This window comes from Silene latifolia, chromosome 6 (assembly GCF_048544455.1).
Source record: "Silene latifolia isolate original U9 population chromosome 6, ASM4854445v1, whole genome shotgun sequence".
Lineage (NCBI taxonomy): Eukaryota > Viridiplantae > Streptophyta > Magnoliopsida > Caryophyllales > Caryophyllaceae > Silene > Silene latifolia.
In genome coordinates, this window is record NC_133531.1 from 70320401 (window position 1) to 70334521 (window position 14121).

The 14121-nt window shown below is 41.0% G+C and overlaps 1 non-coding gene across 1 annotated transcript; it reads left to right on the plus strand.

The window, feature by feature from the left end:
• Nucleotides 1-643: 643 nt before the first annotated feature.
• Nucleotides 644-750, plus strand: LOC141589387 (small nucleolar RNA R71). The gene has a single exon (XR_012520328.1). It is a non-coding gene; the product is annotated as a small nucleolar RNA R71 (small nucleolar RNA).
• The last annotated feature ends 13371 nt before the right edge of the window (nucleotides 751-14121 follow it).

Sequence of the window (14121 nt, forward strand, 5' to 3'; positions counted from 1 at the left end):
TTGAACATCAAAACCTTGGTCATTTGTTTGATTGTATGGAGGTTGGTTTTGATAACTTTGGTTTTGATTGTAAAAGGGTATTTGAGCTTGGTTTCTCATTAGAGATGGGGTGTATGCTTGAGGGTTTTGGACATTTTGACTTTTGTATGAAATATTGGGGTGGAATTTAGTGTTCTCATTGTAATAGTTTGAATAAGGGGTGCCACTTTTGTATACTTGGAAAGCATTCACTTGTTCACTTGTTCCCCTACATTCACTTTGGTCATGTCCCAAAGTTCCACAATTCTCACATATTCCACTTGGAATTGATGATGATGCCATCATGAAATTAACATGTTGCTTGGGTGATTTGGAGGCCTCTTCAAGTTTAGCCATGGCCTTCTCAAACTTCAAATTAATGGTGTCAATGTGAGCACTTAATTGAGCACCTAATTGAGTAATGGAGTCTACCTCATGCTTTCCTCCTCTAGTAGCCTTCCGATGTCTACTATATTGCGAGTTATGGACCGCCATTTACTCAATTTTGTTCCATGTTTGATTGTCATCAACTTCGGTGAACATACCATTGGATCCCATGTTGAGAATGTTTCGGGAGTCTTCATATAGACCATTCTAAAATTGTTGTACAAGGAACCACTCGCTAAGTCCATGGTGTGGACAAGATCGGCAAATGCCCTTGAATCTCTCCCATGCTTCATACAAAGATTCCTCATCCCTTTGTTTGAACCCGGTGATTTGGGCTCTCAACATGTTAGTCTTCTCCGGAGGATAGAATTTTTTGTACAAAGCAAGTGCCAATTTCTTCCATGAATCAATACCAAGAGTAGCCTTATCTAGGCTTTTCAACCATTGTTTCGCGGTACCAATTAAAGAAAAAGGAAATAAGACCCATCAGATTTGGTCTTGAGTAAATCCGGTTTTGAGAAATCGCATCACAATAGTCACAAAAAGTCTCCATATGAGAATGAGGGTCTTCACTAGGCATCCCTCCAAATTAACTTCTCTCAACTAATTGTATGAATGCGGATTTGGCAATGAAATTACCGGTTAAATGTTGTGGTGTAAGAGTACCATTTGGTAGGTTCTCCTCGGTTGGCACGGAATGTGATGAGAATTTAGGCATTGTGGGTTGATTTTGTGGTGGGTTTTGTATTGGGTTGTCCTCTCCTTCTCTTGTAAAAGGGTTGGTAAACTCAATGTTATTTGGTTGAATGTCCACAATCTCACCAATACCTACAACTCTTGAAGTATTTCTAGCAAGTCTTCTATTGTTGGTCAAGGTTCTTTCAATTTCAAGATCAATGGGTAACAAGTTACCTTGTGATCTCCTAGACATGCAAAATATCAAACAACTTGAAAACAATTAGAACAACATTGAGGAGTTTGACTTCCCCAAGGTAAAGAAAGGCACAACTAAAAACAATTAAAGAAAATCAAATCAAGTTAACACCATCCCCGGCAACGGCGCCATTTTTGGTTCGGAGGTTTAAAACTCGTCGTCAAAAGTTACCCAACCAAAACAATATTTATAACTTCACCAACTACTCTTAGTAAAGAGGCAAGTAAAGGTCGGATCCCAAGGGACGGGTATTGATGTAGGATTTTCAATTGTAAATGGTCGTGTCTTAGGGTATCACAATTTGGGGTTGAGATAGGAGATCAATTAAAACTAATCAATAATAAAAACAAAGCAAGGTAAATAAAATGAAGGTGTAAACAATTGATTAAAAGCACTAGGGTATCATGGGTTCATAGGGAATTCATGGGAGTTGATCATACAAACATGTTCTCAAATTATAAGCAAGCAATTATTATTGTGATAGGATCGAGTTAGTGTATATCTTACAATCCCTAAGAAGGTTTGGGTCCCGGAGCCGAATCGATTAGATTGTACAACACCTACAAGTCGACTTAATCATTCCTATTCAACACTATGCATGGTCTAATGAGGCTCGAGTTGGTTTATATCTTACAAGCCTCATTGAAAAGATAAGTGATGGGTAAAAAATGCAAGGATTCATAGGCTCGCATTTCATCAAACATAACATGTGCATAAGTTTAAATCACAACAAGCAAGCAAATAAATTATGTGAACATATTAGATTAAGCATGAATCATTCCCCATGTTGGTTTCCCCTAATTACCCATTAACCCTAGCTAAGAAAACTACTCACTCATTATCAAGTTTAACATGCTAACAAGGTTGTCAATCACATTAACAAGACAAAACATGACGAATGAATGAGAATGATTAACAATAATTAAAGAGAGGATTAAGAGAATTATACCTATGGAGATTCCAAAATAATAATGCAAAGAATAATAGAAGTACTTGATGATTGATGGAAGGTTGTCAATCTCCCAATAAACCCAAATGATCTTCTAATTACCCAAAATAAATGAAGAACAATAGAGAAATTAAGAAAAGATTAAGTATTGATATTTGTATTAAGACTAGATTTTGAGTTGATTCCAAGATTAAAGAATGATTACTAATTGATCGATTACAACTTGATGATAATTTAAGTAGTACAAAGGGGTATTTATACTAAAGATTAGGTACAAAAATTAGGGTTACTAAGGGCTTAAATTACTATTAAGTCCTTAAGAAAAGTTGAGGAAATGCTCCTCTCCAAGGAGATGAGCATCTCCGTTTTGCTGGTCTCGGCACGGGACGAGCGTCTTGAGGATAGGTACGGGTTCCCTGTAGTAAGATCCGAGCGGATTGCCAGGGGAGACGCTCGGATCATCTTGCTTCAGGACGAGCGTCTTCAGCACGGGACGCTCGGATGGTTGTGAAGGGAGACGCTCGGATCGTCTGTGATCCGCTCGGATCCTGGGTCAGGCAGCTTCTTTTCTCTTCGTTCCTCAACAATCCGCGAGGATCTTGTTGAGGATGCAAGGATCCTTCCGTCATTGCCCAATTTACTTCATTATATACATAGGCCATCTGGTATTGTCTTCTCCTTGACGCTTGGTCATTAGATGCGATCAATTTAGCTCCATTTTGCCATGTAAATGCAAGGTTTGCACTCCTCTCCTACCAAGGAAACAAAACCGCAAAGAATATGCAAAGTGGGAAACTAAAGATAGTAAATGACCCAATTATGCACTAAAAATCATAGGAACGAGGTAGATTCGGGGACTAAATGTGCCCAAATATGAGTCACATCACACTTATTTATGTTAATCGTTTCTCTATTGCAACTCCGATTTCATTACCTCGGAAAACCGAGAAGGTAACATCTCCCAATTACCTTGGCCGGGTAAGAAGGGGGTGTTACAGTCCGCATCCAAGACCCGAACCCTTAATTGGAGATCGAGAACCCACAATCGGCAGGACAGTCCGAAAGAGGCGGAAGATATGAGATAAACCCACAATCGGCAGGATAGTCCGAAAGAGGCGTAAAGATAAGTCAAGCAAAAAGGTATAGCATAAAGGCATTATCATAAGAATACGACTCACTACAAGTAATTGTTATAATGATTCTTTCATACTTGTGTTATATTAATGAATATTTCATTTCATAATTAAACGTGCCGGTTAAATAAAATATAACAGGCGGTAATGAATGCTTCACGCTATGTAAAATACGAGACGGGACGTAAGTAGCAACAAATGGATAATTCCCAAGGGTCCACCGTGATAATGGGTTGACCCGACAACCATAAGATAGAGGCAAGCCCAACTAATTAAAACCACACAAATCACCAAAAATGGAAAAGGGAAAACAAAGTGGGTAAACCAAACACCATCACATACATCTCGTCCTACTCCTCTTTACAACAATGCGAACTTGATAGGTTGAACACAAGACTAGTATCAAACAAAACACATTCTGATTTTTCATGTATATAATTGAGATAAATGCAAACTGAAAGTGAAAACAAACTAGATTCGAAACGGACTTGCCTCGCCTGTTTTTCTTCATTTTTCCCATGATACAAACATAAATGAAAGCACGCTAAATTCAAAGTGTACACACATATAGATTAAGAACATACATTCGAGCATACAAGTGAGAAAAAGCGTAAAGAACCGAACTTTGTCAAACAAGCACATATAAAACGACACATAAGACAGAGTTTCGACATTTTTGTCGAGTAACCTATCACCGCTACCTTATAGCTTCTTCAATCTTCGAGGGAATGGTCTATTATGAACGAGTTTCCTTCAGGGTCCTCAATGCCTTCAACTAGAAACCGAAATGACACCCAAAATTAGCTTAAAAACGTCACACCCATAAGACGGGTCGACCCGAAAACTCCACAAGACTACGTCTTTCTTACCTTGAAAGATGAAGGAGGAAGTAAGGAGGATAATGGTATGAAAATTAAGCAAAAAGGTTGAGAAATGAGGGCGGGATCTCGGGTTGAAGCTCGGTAAAAATGGCGTTTTTTGGGGCTCTGTTGATTATTGTTGTTGCTGGTGAGTTTTCGAAAGAGGGAAAGAAGGAGGAGGGTGGGGACGGGTGTGTGTGTGTGTGTGTGTGTGTGAGAGAGAGAGAGAGTATAATAATAATAATAGTAGTAGTAATAGTAATAGTAGTAATAATAATAATAATAATAATAATAATAATAATAATAATAATAATAATAATAATAATAATAATAATAATAATTCGTTTCTTATATGAGGAGGACATGACTAAAATTAAGAATGACTCATGGAATTTAAATGGATTCCCTTTGGTATTCAAGGATTGGAGTCCCACAATTGTTGAAGAACTGACCTATGTTTCCACAGCTCCTATATGGTATTATTCCCAAACCTGGATCCCTGTTTCTGGTCTGCTTCAGGGTTGAGTGAGGTGGCTAGCTCTGTTGGGACGCCTATCTATGCAGATGAGGTCACTACTGAGAAGAGTAAGTTAGCTTTTGCTAGGATTTTAATTGAGGTGGATATAGCAAAGGAGCTCCCAGGTGCAATATGGCTTAATACTCCTTTCAGGGGGCGTATCCTGCAGAAAGTGGTTTATGAATGGGTCCCATACTTCTGTAGTCAATGCAAGAAGATTGGTCACACCAAAGAAAAGTGCAGAGTAGGGAATAAGAGAGTGTAAATGCACAAACCTAATCAGAGTGCAGTTCCTGCTACTGAGGTAGCTAAAGTGGTTCTTGTACTAGTGGTGGTGGATTTGGAAACTGAGGCACCAGTTTTTGTAGACCAATAGGACAAGGCTCATGTTACCCCAGAGGTTGTGGAAGAAGAGTTGAATACACCTCCTACAGTCCATCTGGATGGGGAAGGTTTTGGAAGGCCACATACCAAAAGTCAGCCAGTATAAACAAAGATAGTGGTCTCTGTGAATTTAAACAGTAAATTCCAGGAGCTTGCCATTGATGACATGGGGCAAAATGAGGAGGTTCAACAGGAAACTGACGAAATGGTGGAGGATGCACTTGATCCTGGTGGAGGTCAAGTTATTCCAACCCAATGAACATTCTAGCTTGGAATATTAGGGAGCTAAATGACCCTGTGAAACAGCAGGAGGTTTTGGATCTCATGCTGCATAATAAAGTGGAGATTGCTGCAATAATTGAGACTCATGTTAGAGAGGATGCAATAAATTTGGTCTAGAAGGCTAAGCTCTCTAGATTTAGTCTTATTACTAATAATAAGTTTCATTCTAATGGACGTATTTGGGTTTTATGGTCACCTGCTAGAGTTAGCATTGAGGTTTGTGGGATATCAGCACAGCATATTCATTGCAAAGTGCTTCACCGCTTATCTCAGCAAACTTTTGAGATAACTTTTGTGTATGCTTTCAATTTGGGGTCTCAGAGGAAAGCTCTTTGGGAGGATTTGCATAAGGTTTCCCTGGGTGTCTCTTTCCCTTGGATTTTCTTAGGGGACTTCAATGTCACTCTCACTGCTGAGGAGAGACTAGGGAGTGACCAGGTGCATTATGGAAATATGGAGGAGTTCAAGGACTGTCTGGAGGCATTTGGCTTATCTGACCTTCCTGCTACTGGGTTTTCCTACACCTAGTCAAATAGGCATGATGGTCATCTCAAATGGGCTAAGTTGGACAGGATCCTTGGCCACTCAAACTGGCTAACTACTATCAATTCTACTGCCTGTTTCCTTCCTGCTGGAGTGTCAGATCACTCCCCCATGTGGGTTCAGGTCTAGAGTGGGGTTCAAAATAAATGGAATGCTTTTAAATACCTTGAGAGTTGGTCTAAGTCCAAAAACTTCCACCCTTGTGTGCAGAAGTACTGGGATAGCCAATTCTATGGGGGAAGAATTAGTATTCTTTTCCAAAAGCTCAAGCAGCTGAAGAAAGGCTTAAAGGAGGTCCATAAAAAGGAGTTTAGTGGGATAAGTGATAGGGTGAAAGCTGCTAAAGATGAGTTACTATCTTGTCAAGCCCAGCTTGGGGGTGATATTATGAACTCTATGCTGGCTGATAAGGTTAATGCCTTAACTCATTCTTATGTGGCTCTGAGGAAAGTTGAGATGAGTATTCTTAAGCAGCGTGCCAAGGTGATGCATACTAACTTGTCTGATACTAATACAAGATATTTTTATGCTAAGATTGCTGAAAGAAAAGCTAGGAACTCTATTGGGGTCATTAAGGATGCTGGGGGAAACATCTGTACTGGGCAACTGGAGATTGTAGAAGCTTTCACAAAATTTTACAAAGACCTCCTTGGGTCTACTACAGATGTTCAACCTCTGCCTCATGGTTTGTTTGACACTGGGACTTTAACTGGGGCTCAGAAACAACTCCTTGAGCAGCCATTTACTAAAAAAGAGATGATAGATGCTCTTAGATCTATTGATAGGCATAAGAGCCCTGGGGTGGATGGTTATGGTTCTGGATTTTTCATTGATGCCTGGAATGTGGTGGGAACTGATTTCAAGGAGGCTGTAGCTGAGTTCTTTTCTAAGAGTAAGCTCCCTAAAGCTGCTAACTTGACCTTGTTAGTGCTGGTGCCCAAGTGTGAGATGCCTGCCTTTGTTACAGAATACACGCCTCTTTCATGCTGCACTACCTTTTACAAGGTCATTAGCAAAATGCTTGCCAATAGGATAAAAGATGTGCTTCTAGATTTGATTGGATGGGAGCAAGCAGCTTTTTTGAAAGATAGGGACCTATTTGATAACTCTGCTCTGGCTCATGAGCTTACAGCAAAGTACAGTAGGGCCAGACTAACTCCTAGATGTCTTATAAAGGTTGACATCAGGAAAGCTTTTGACTCGGTTAATTGGGAGTTTCTAAAGCATAGCCTAGTGCTTTATGGATTTCCTAGCAGGTTTGTGGAATAGATCCTAGCTTGTATTACCACTTCTTACTTTTCTCTAGCTGTCAATGGTGGGATTGAAGGGTATTTTAAGGGGCATAGAGGGCTATGGCAGGGTGATCCCCTCTCCCCCTACCTTTTTGTCCTCTCTATGGAGATCCTCTCAAGACTGCTCAGGGGGTTGCCTTCTTCCCCTAGGTTTTCTTACCACCCTAAGTGTGTGAAGTTTCATCTCACTCACTTAGTGTTTGCTGACGACCTACTTGTCTTCACTAGGGGTGACCTACCTTCTGTCAAAGCAATTGATGCTTGTTTGGATAAGTTTGATAATTTATCTGGGTTCACTGCTAATCCTTTGAAGACTTGTATGTACTTTGGGGGTGTCCCTAGGGATCTCAGGGATCTGATTATGGCTACCACTGGGTTTAGTGAAGGGGATTTCCCTTTTAGGTACCTTGGCCTTCCTCTCTTAACTTCCAGATTCACTGAAAATATGTTCCAGCCTATGTTGACACGAATTCGAGCTAAAATCATGCATTGGGCTAACCATAGTCTCGGTTACTCTGGAAAAGCTACTCTGATCAATTCTGTTGTCTTTGGCATCCAAAATTTCTGGGGGGATAGCATCCTTCTCCCTAAGGGGATTGTAAAGAAGAATCATAAAATTTGCAGGGACTTTTACTGGGGGATAGCTGAGGGCAAGAGAAGAATGGTTTTCCAAGGGCGACAGGGTCTTTGCAAACCTAAAAGGGAAGGAGGGTTAGATATCAAGGAAGTGTTAAGCTGGAATAAATGTCAATTGATGCGCTGGGTGTGAAAACTTCAGTACAAACCAGATTGTCTATGGACTTCATGGTTCAGGCATTATGTGCTAAAAGGGGATACCATATGGCAAGCCACAAGTACTATTTCTCACTCCTGGTTTTGGAAATCGATTATTCAGGTTAAGGACTATCTGGTTCAATTTGTTGGGTTTGCTAATAGGGCTGAGGAACTGTTAGCTAGCTGCTCTCCCTATGGTAAGTTAGATGTAGGGTGTTTGTATGAGCTAATGAGGCCTAAAGCTGCTGTTGTGGCTTGGGGAAGGACAATCCATGACCCTGCTGTTGTCCCAAAGCAGGCTGTTATTGGGGCCATGGTCTGTTTAAACAAGCTCCCTACAGTGGACAATCTGAAGTGCCGAGGTATGAGTATGGCCAACTGTTGTGTGCTGTGTGAGGCTGCTGAAGAAGATGTTCAACACCTCTTTCTCGACTGCTCTTACTCTTTGCAGGTTTGGACTGTGGTTAGCAGCAGGATGTGTACTTTTGACCTACCTTCAAATCTGGGTCATCTGATGAAATGGTTTAAGGACAGAAACATGGGTTGTGCTAGAGACAAAGTGAAAAGGAGGGTTGCTTTTGTGTGTACTCTCTACACAATTTGGAAGGAAAGGAACAAACGCATCTTTAGGGGGCAGAGTACCTCTGTTCACACTCTTAGTTCACGCATTTGTTATGACATTACCACCAGAATGTATCATCGTATGGTAGGTTTCTAGTTGGAATGTATGTTTGGATTAGGTGGCTACTATGGCTTACCTTTGTAGGATGCTTGTGGTCTAGTGGGTCTTGCTTTGTACTTCCTATTTATTAATGAAAAGATCCCTTGCATTTTCTGCAAAAAAAAAAAATAATAACAATAAGAACAATAAGAATAACAATAATAATAAAAATAATAATAACAATAATAATAACAATAATAATAATAATAATAATAATAATAATAATAGTAATAGTAATAATAGTAATAATAATAATAATAATAATAATAATAATAATAATAATAATAATAATAATAATAATAATAATAATAATAATAATAATAATAATAATAATAATAATAATAATAATAATAACCGGCCCCATCTTGAGCCTTACTTTTGGTCTAAGGCTGGGCTGAGCAAGGTGGCTAGTGCTGTAGGCAACCCCATCTGTGCTGATGAGCATACTACTAACAAAAGTAAGCTGGCTTTTGCTCGAATTTTGATAGATGTTGACATGTCTAAGGAATTACCTAAGGCTATCAAACTTAATACTCCTTATCGTGGGACTCTTATGCAACCTGTAGCATATGAATGGGTGCCCCATTTTTGCACAGCTTGCAAAAAGATTGGACACACCAAGGATAGGTGTAATCCTCGTAAACCCAAGACCAAAGCAGTCTATAGGCCAAAACAACCTGTAGCACCTCGACCCTCTGGAGATGCAGGGACTAGTTCAACTAGCCCCCCAAAGGAGGTTGCTCAGAAATCTCCAGTAAAGAAGACAGTGACTACTAATCTTTCCAACAAATTCTCATTGCTTCAGAATGAGGATCTCATTTAGCTTGCTTATATTGACCTGGTGTCTGATGAAATTGAATCAGGGGATGATCAAGACTTAGAGTTGGCAGATAAGGGTATTGACTTGGATCCTGGGGAAGCTGCAGCATCCCATGATCATCATAGCCTGGAACATTATTAGGGGTCTTAATGGCCCCCTAAAATAGCAAGAAGCTCATCATTTCTTGCTGGTGAATAAGGTGGATTGTGGTGCTCTGATTGAAACACATGTGAAGCACAAATCCATTAAGGATGTTAGTCAGAATTTCTCTGGTTATAATTTAGTTTATAACAATGATAGTCATTATAATGGACGGATATGGATCTTTTGGAAGCCTAATATCGTTTCTCTTACTGTCTTGCATAAATCTGCTCAGCATATGCATTGCTTGTTGCTTCACATAGCTTCTCAAAAGTTTATTGAAGTGACCTGTGTATATGCTTTTAATGCTAGACTGGATAGAAAGGAGATCTGGGAGCAACTCAATAGCATTTCTTCTCAGGTCTCCAAGCCTTGGCTCTGTGTAGGAGATTTTAATTTGGTGTTGAACATGGAGGAAATATTGGGTAGCTCTCATGTGCAGCTCGCTGATAGTAATGATTTTAAAACTTGTCTAGATGCTTGTAGTCTGGTTGACCACCCTGCTACTGGCTGTCATTTTACTTGGAATAACAAGCAGGGTGATGGCCTTAGATGGGCTAAGTTGGATAGGGTTTTGGCCTCCCCTCAGTGGTTGCCCAATATTCATTCTACTGCGGCTTTTCTCACTGCTGGGGTTTCAGATCATTCTCCTTGTCTTGTAAATATTGTTGATATGCCTGTCTCTAGGAAATCATCTTTTAAATACTTGAATTGTTAGGCTCTTTCCCCTCAATTGCAGGATACTGTTAAGGATGAATGGGGTAATCAGTATTATGGGAATCATATTGCCACTTTGTTTCAGAAACTTAAAAAGCTCAGAGGCTATTTAAGGAGAATTCATACTTCTAACTTTACTAATCTCTCTGCCAGGGTGGCAGAAGGTAAGCAAGCTCTTCAACAATGTCAAGATCAGCTTAACTACTCCCCTATGGACCCTACCCTTATTGTTATGGAAAAAACTCTTTTACAGGATTACCTTATGGTTAAGAGAGCTGAAATGCAAGTTCTTTATCAGAGAGCTAAAGTTTAGAATCTCCAGCTTGATGATCTTAGCACTAGATTTTTCTATTTCAGGCTAGCAGATAGGAGAGCTAGGAATAGTATTGGTATTATTCAGGATGAGAATGGGAAGCTGTGCACTGGTTTTAAAGAAGTTTCCCATGGCTTTATTTCCTATTATAAAACCCTTTTGGGCACTTCCTCTCCTATTTTGCCCCCTCCTCCCTCTTTATTCTTGCAGTACACTGTTCCCTCTGCTTGTTGCAACCCCCTTGTGTGGATATGGCCCACCTGCAAGCCCAGCCGATCTGTTGACATACAGCGGTCTTTTTGAAAGCCACGCTCGGCGGCGTAAAAATGCCTTCGACCGGATCGTTTTAGATCGGTCAGTTTCGTCTCGGTAAGGGTCTCGAAACGATTAGAGATGTTCGGAGTCAACACCAAATATTTGTGGGATGCCTGGAACCCGTTCGAAATCCACTTTATACCTCGGTCAAATTGAAGCACAAAGCAGCGTTTGACATAGGTACTAAAGATAAGGAAATCGTCCCTCTTTAGCATCCTATCTCTAGAATGACTCTCGTACGCCCTGGATAAGGTCGTCCACTATCCAAAGTTTCTGAATAAGAGGTGAAGGTACGTATTGGGAAACCCTTTAATCAGACACCCAATCCCGCCCGCGTTTAGCGGCCTCTACTGATCGATCTTGGTTGGTTGAATGCAAAAGTTGATAAAACGGTTTAAATGCATGAATGCGCATCCAATGATTTAAACCAAATATGTGAGAGCTTTCTAAGTCGGTTGATTTAATCAACGTATCAAGTATAAGATGTCGAGTTGGATTAATGATTGATTTGCATGCAAGACGGAAATTGAACATCCATTTACCGTATTAGGTTTAGGGTGCATAACATGATCCATTTGTCTTAGTAAGGCATTTTGCAAATATGGTTTTGAATAATCGAATAGTCATCTGATCCGTCCTATATCCGGGTTAGCCAGAGTCGGGATCGTCCTAGACTAATGCTGGAAGGGAACAGGCCATGTACCAGACGGCTATAAGAGGCGCGAGCCAGCCGGCGGTGTAAGGGGCCTCCCTCTGGTTTTGAAAATGAGAATGAAAAGGCTTGCTTGAGGCGCGGGTTAGCCAACGGTTGTATGCCGTGTTCTGACTGTTTAGAAAACGTTGTAAAACGTGTTGAAATGGGTATTTGAACCCAGTTTGATTTTGAAAGGGTCGTTTAGACCGCATTTGTTGATTTGAAGAACTAGACTCGAATAATCATCATTATTTGATAATATTCGGTGTTGGGTTCGGTTTGACAAGCTTGACATGAATAGTTTTGAAAATGATTATGGACTAATTGTTTTAAGTCCATTTTGAATGTAATTAGTCGGTACTCATCATCGTACCCGGGTTAAAATCCGGCATGGTATGTATAACCAGGGATGACTTTTTGTTGGGGACTAATATGTTTGTTTGAAAATGTGAAGAAATGAAATAAAAGGCTTTAAAATACCTCTTAAATGTCATTAACCAAATATTATCACCGAAACACGGATTTAACCGTCATGGTATGAAGAACCAAGGGTGAAAAATGCTTTATGGTTAAAACATGTGAAATGAAACAAAAAGGTTTCGAAAATAATTGAAATGGTAAAAACCGATTACAAATATGAAAGATGGATTAAGGGAAATGACGAGAACAAACACGGTTGATCTCTGGTCTGAGCACCCCATTTAGGCGCGAGCCTGTTGGCGACCTAAGGGGCTTCACGCCTCGGACCAAAAATCGTTTTGGCTCGTTTATTCCATGTTTTGGTTCATGTTATGCATGTTTTAGCATGTTAGAGTCATGAAACAAATGAAAACATAATAAAAGAGGATTTTTACACCCTCATACTTACATGTTTGGTTATGGCGAGTGACCGACGTAAGTGTAACAACTCGTTTGATCGGAAAAGACTCGGTTTAAAACCGTTTTGGTAAGTAAAAGAGTGTTTTAAAAGTTTAGTGATGGTGGAGTGGTCAAAGTGGTCGGACAAGTGATTTAATGCACGATGACGGTACCAAACAATGTGTAAGGCTTGTATTTACGATCGGTAGGTCGTAAATACGCGTCGGGTTGTGACTTAAGAAGTCGAGTCGAGAATTTTAAGGGAGAAAAGAGGGGGCGGACACTCGCGTAAGTCTCAAATGGGTGGCATTTGAGGGGTATTTATAGGAGAATGAGTGGTTGTGTGAGTTTTGAGCGACGTGGCCACCTGGGCTGCTCAAAGAGGCACGAGCCACGTCGCGGCACTTCGAGTTGTGTTGTCACTATCACAACAAACGCAATCATGATTTGTTCTATCCTAGGTTTTGTAGTCACATGTTTGGTACTTGACCAACATGAATCCGGGAAAACTTAGCATAGAAGGCTTGAAGATATTTTGTTTTTGTGGTTGACTCGGTTTGACTCGTTGTTGGAGTCGGGATTTGAATTTTCGAGTCGATTTTTGGTCCGGTGTCGGTTTTGACTCTAGTTAGTGTCATTGCGACCCCGTCGCCGTGCATTAAACACTCCAGGTAATTTTGAAATGTTTTGAAATGTTTTGTTTTCGAAATCGTTTTAAGTTTTCCGACATAAAGTTGTACACAAACTGTCGATCAAACGCTGCGATCCCAAAACATGTTGTAGTCTGAAAATCATCGGGTGTTTGTTGGAGTCTCAACAGATACTGGGTATCTACAGAGCCCCCACTTTGACTGAGGCTTGGACAGGGCGAAAGTTAAAGTAGAGTCCCCAGGTCAATCGAAGATTACAACCTGAAGACCCAAGCGACGTCGAGGCGGCTCGAAAGGATTCGGGCCAAGGACCTGCCGTCGGGATGGGCGACGCCAAGGCGACTCGAGGGTACGAGTCAAGGACCTGTCGTCGGGAACAGTTTAAAGTCTGTCGACTGTCCGTACGGGTCGTTTAAAGTCCGTTAGACTACGTACAAAGGCTCGCCAGCCATAAGGAGTCATACCTGAGGCATCTTCGGATATGTCCTTGCATTGTTGCGGATAAATGCTCGCCAGCTGCGGCGCGTACGTGAGGAGGGCTCGCCGGCCGCGGTGCGTTCTAAGGCTCGCCAGCCGAGACAAGTAAATGTACCCGAGGCATCTTCGGGATCTGTCCTTGAAAGGGTGCGGGCAAAGGCTCGCCAGCCGTGGTGCGTATGTGAGGAGGGCTCGCCAGCCGCGATGCGTTGTAAGGCTCGCCAGCCGAGTCAAGGAAATGTACCCGAGGCATCTTCGGGATCTGTCCTTGAAAGGGTACGGGCAAAGGCTCGCCAGCCGTGGTGCGTATGTGAGGAGGGCTCGCCAGCCGCGATGCGTTGT